Source organism: Oratosquilla oratoria, chromosome 21 (genome assembly GCF_046742065.1).
Source record: "Oratosquilla oratoria isolate Oo_2021 chromosome 21, ASM4674206v1, whole genome shotgun sequence".
NCBI classification, from domain to species: domain Eukaryota; kingdom Metazoa; phylum Arthropoda; class Malacostraca; order Stomatopoda; family Squillidae; genus Oratosquilla; species Oratosquilla oratoria.
The window spans coordinates 6,248,605-6,253,809 of record NC_134797.1 but is presented as its reverse complement, the minus strand read 5'-3'; the positions used below and the strand labels follow the sequence as shown (position 1 = coordinate 6,253,809).

Genomic DNA, 5,205 nt, shown 5'->3' with positions numbered 1-5,205 from the left:
ACATAGCAAACCTGTAATGGTTAAATGAACAAAGTTTTTCCGCTGGCATTGTGTTCAACAAAGAACAGAAAAACGTGTTGTTGTTTTTTTGGAGAACAAAGAACAAGAGAGTGGACGACGGCCCTTTGGTTAAGTCACCTCCGCATCGCTTGAGTGAGGATCGGGTTAGTTTCATTAGTTTCATTTTACAGAAAAAGTACAAGAAAAAACCATTAGGTGAGTTTCAGATTACTGTCAACAACAGTAAACGTTTCCTGTAAGAAATACTAATAGATAAATAAAAATGAATAAAGTATATTCTATTTTCTTGGGGATTCAAAAAACTAAAATAAAAAATCAATTCTATCCTATTTTGGTATTCTCAAACATAAGAACATAAGAAATAAAGGAGACTGCAAAAGACCATAAGGCCTACACTAGGCAGCTCCGTATCCATCACCACCTGTCATCCCCATCCATAAAGTTGTCTAATCGTTTTTTAAAACAACTGATAGTTTCATCGCTTACTACATGGTTACTAAGTTTATTCCATTCATCGACCACCCTATTAGTAAACCAATTCTTGCCTATTTCCTTCTTAAATCTAAATTTGTCCAGTTTATACCCATTACTGCGAGTCCTGCCCTGTTGTTTTATTATGATGACCTTGTTTGCATCACCCTTGTTATAGCCTTTGATCCACTTGAACACTTCTATTAGATCACCCCGCACTCTGCGTCTTTCCAGAGAGTGTAAGTTTAGGTGCCTAAGCCTCTCTTCGTAAGGCAAATTTCCGAGTCCTTGTATCATTTTGGTCATTCTTCTCTGTACTGATTCTAGTGAATTTACGTCCATTCTGTAGGACGGAGACCAAAACTGTACCGCAAAGCATTTGTTTTCAGAGTCATATCATCTCTAGAGCATTTACAAACATATTTTATGGCAACAAGCACACGTATCATGAAGTAAATTTGTGGACATTTATATTTGCGAGGTGCACATGTATGACAAGTGCAATGATAAAATATTTAGCGGGATTTTCATTTTGTTGCGAGGGAAAAATGTACCCAGGCTCATTAAACAGTTTGTAAAAATAAAACCACTTCCTAAAAGGGCATAGGCAGATAGGCAGAAAGACAGATAGGCAGATAGAGACATATAGACAGATGGAGGCAGGTAGACAGATGGACATATAGATCATGAAAAATAAGTTCACAGATAGATACTAGTAGAAAGACAGATATATAGACTGACAGCTAGACAGATAAACAGATAGATAGACTGACAAGTAGAAAGACAGACAGAGAAACAGACATATAGGCAGAGATAGACAAGTAGTCAAATAGATAGACAAACATATACACATTACACATACAGAGAGGCAGAGATAAAAAAATGCTGTCGTCCTCAACATTACTATTACTAACAGCATCATCAATAACAACAGCAATTGCGACGGCGATGACATCAACAACTAAAACTACAACTTCAACTTCAGCTACAACTACAACTACAGCTACAACTACAGCTACGAGTGCAACTGCAGCTACAACTGCAACTGCAACTACAACTACAACTACAACTACAACTGCAACTGCAACTGCAACTGCAACTGCAGCTGCAACTGCAACTGCAACTGCAACTGCAGCTGCAACTGCAACTGCAACTGCAACTGCAACTTCAATATCAATATCAATATCAATATCAATATTAATATCAATATCAATATCAATATCAATATCAATATCAATATAAGAATAATTAACAACAGTAGTTGCAGCAACAATAACAACAAATACAACATCAACATCAACATCAACATCAAAATCAACATCAACATCAACATCAAAATCAACATCAACATCAACATCAACATCAACATCAACATCAACATCAACATCAACATCAACATCAACATCAACATCAACATCAACATCAACATCAACATCAACATCAACATCAACATCAACATCAACATCAACATCAACATCAACATTAATATCAACATCAACATCAACATCAGTAACAACAGCTAAAACAACAACAGAAGTAACAGCAACAGCAGCAACAACGTGAGCAGCAACAACAACAATAAATAAAAAAAAATAGCATACAAATACTCACTCACACAAATATTCTATTCTCTTTCTCCACAAGTGTATCCATAATTGTACCGTTTACTGTACCATAAAAAAACTGAAAGACAACACAGGGCTGCATGCTAGTCCCCCTTATATCCATATTTCTAAATCCTCTCTACCCCGAGAGGACAGGGTTCACCTAGCCAGACTGCGGTGCGGCCAACGTCCAACCCTTCTAAATTCCCATACCATGCATCACATTATGGAGGGCTGTATTGTACACAATTATACAAGCCAATAACACTTTTTTTTTATAAAATATTTGTAGGAAAACCCGTTCCAGCCGTGGCACTTCTCTAGGAGACGGGACTGCTAGATCAGAGGGTGTATAAATGACAATAATAAACAACAACAGCTGCAAAATTGACTCTAAAAATAAAACTAATACCAACACTAACACAAATACCATTATAAAAACAATAACAATAACAACAAAAAGAGGAATAAAAAATGAGCAAAAGGAACAAAAACAACAACAACACTCGAAAATAATTATAAGAGAAATATGTATACATACATACATATATATATGCATATATATATATATATATATATATATATATGTATGTATGTATGTATATATATATATAAATACATGTTACGCATAATGTGGAAAATTGCCTAATGTGAACATTAGGCAGAAAATTGCCTAATGTTTATATTAGGCAAGCAGTTGGCACAAAGTTTACAATTTGTTAACATTAGGCAAAAAATGCCGATTGTTCACATTATGCCGCCCAATTTTGCCCGATGTGAATTGGACTGCCTAATCTAAACAATGAAAATTAATCCAACAGGCAACCTAATCTAAACAATGAAAATTAATCGAACAGACGACCCACAGAAGCTACAAATAATGCAATTTAAAGAATTCTGGTGTTTTTTAACACATGCAAAACACAATGGAACACAAAACCAATTCGCTAGTTTGTTTTCAATCACAAATTTTTACCTGATCTGCCCAGGTGACAGCGCGAGTTGCACTTGAGCTTTTTCTAAGGCAGCTGCACCGTTGTGAAGTACACTGTGTCGTACACTGGCACTTTACATAGCCTTGCCCACCAGTGCCTCTTGTTGTCGCAGTTCTGATCGATAGGCAGATATCGGGAACCTCTTCAGGCTTTATTAGGGTTTTTTTATTGCACATAGATCAGCTGCTGTAAATTTTGGCCCAATAATACCCTCCCGACAACCTACAGTGTGAAGTCCATCATTTTCTTTAAGGACGACCACTAACAGATTTTTAGGATTTGTTGGACCGCGATCGACATCCGGAACCCTTAGCGTAGCACACTGACCAACAGACAATGGTTTGAGCAGGTATTTGCCGTGTCTTGTCATTCGTGTTGTTGTCTTGGATTGTCCTAGAGTAGCTGAAACACGGATCTTTTGGAAATTCGTAGTTACTGTTTCTGTCTCTGTATCTGCTTCTGTCACTCCCCCTGTCTCTGCTTCTATTTCTGTCTCTGCTCCTACTACTGCCCCTGTCTCTGCTTCTACTGCTTCTGTCGCTGCCCCTGTCTCTGCTTCTATTTCTGTCTCGCTTCTATTTCTGTCTCTGCTCCTACTACTGCCCCTGTCTCTGCTTCTACTTCTGTCTCTGCTTCTACTTCTGCTCTTGTCTCTGTTGCGGCCGCTGCTCCTGTCACTGCTTCTGCCGCTGCTCCTGTTTCTGATTCTGCTTCGGCACCTGTCTCTACTTCTGCCGCTGCTCCTGTCTCTGATTCAAGAAATGACTCAAGATCTTCCTCAGTATAGATATTACAGAGAGCTGTACTTGGCAAGATAGATGACCCTAATCCAACCTGCGGATCTTGTCCAAATGTAACTTTGAATAGGTTGTGGCCAGTTGTTTCATGGTGGCTGATATTAACTTGCCACTGAACAAAATTGAGACCTAATGACCATTTTTTGCTGTAGTTTTCCCTCATTAAAATGGTTAGTTTGTCCTGTATCACTCCATTTAGACGTTCAACACCACCTTGGCTTGAAGGATACGTGGATGTCCAGTCACCAACTTCAGCTCTGGCCATAGCACTGAAAGCTCGGCAATTATGGCATTCACAAACTCCCGTCCATTGTCAGACTGTAAGATAGCAGGTGCTCCAAGTGTCAGAAAAATATCTAGCAGATTTGCTGCAACCTCTCCTGCTCTTTTTGATGTAAGTGGCTGCAACACACAAAATTTGCTGAAATGATTTGCATATATCATGATATACTTGAAGTCTTCATTAGGTTATGTTTAAAAATTGATAAGATCTACCTGGCATCTTGAAAGGATACCATGACTGCGTACTGGTTTTACTACCAAACCCTTTGGAATTGTTCTGGCTTTCTTTTGATGGCAGTGCTCACAGAATGAAATGTAGAGGTAGTATACTTCTTGTGTGATGTTTGACCATTTTTTTTTCACTTCCACAATTGTTTTCTTACCACCTACATGGCCAATTGCTTCATGGGCTGTTTTAACGATACCAAACACTTCTTCGAGAGATGCCACAAACTTGAACTCATGTTCATTTTTATCTTTTCTTTTCCGAATGAGTCGGTCAGCATTTCCAACACGTAGGACTTCATAACGTTTCTTGAAGTTATAGTCAAATGCAGAATGAGCTCCATAACAATTTATTCTTAGCAGATCCTGGTTGTACTTATCACGCTGGATGGTGGGTTGGAAGAATGCATTCTCAGCCTTGCCCTCTAGTGTTTGACGCAGCTTACGCTCAAAGGCAGCTTGATCCATAGTGCATAAACACAAACTGAAAAAACAAAACAAGACGAGATAATAAAAAATACCTAGTCTGGAAATAGTACAGTGATTAGTTATTCAATTCATATTAGATCATGGCAAATGGTAAAAGAAACAAGCATTTTAAGAACAATAAGAACAATGAGAGCAGGTGTGTACTCTGGCGCCCAAAGTCGCCAGAGCACACACCCGCTCTCCGCTGCTGTGGCTGTAAGACGGCCGGCCAGCCGGCTCAGCGCCGCGACCGGCCATTGGCTAAAACACACGCACAAACTACAGCCGCCATTCATCAGCTGGCGCGGCCTCGTCATTCAGTCAACATTAGGCAAAATACCC

General features: G+C 38.9%; 1 pseudogene; it reads right to left on the bottom strand.

Moving 5' to 3' along the window:
* Positions 1 to 4,863, bottom strand: part of LOC143036998 (KRAB-A domain-containing protein 2-like) — a 5,042-nt pseudogene extending 179 nt beyond the window's left edge.
* Between the last annotated feature and the right edge of the window lie 342 nt (positions 4,864 to 5,205).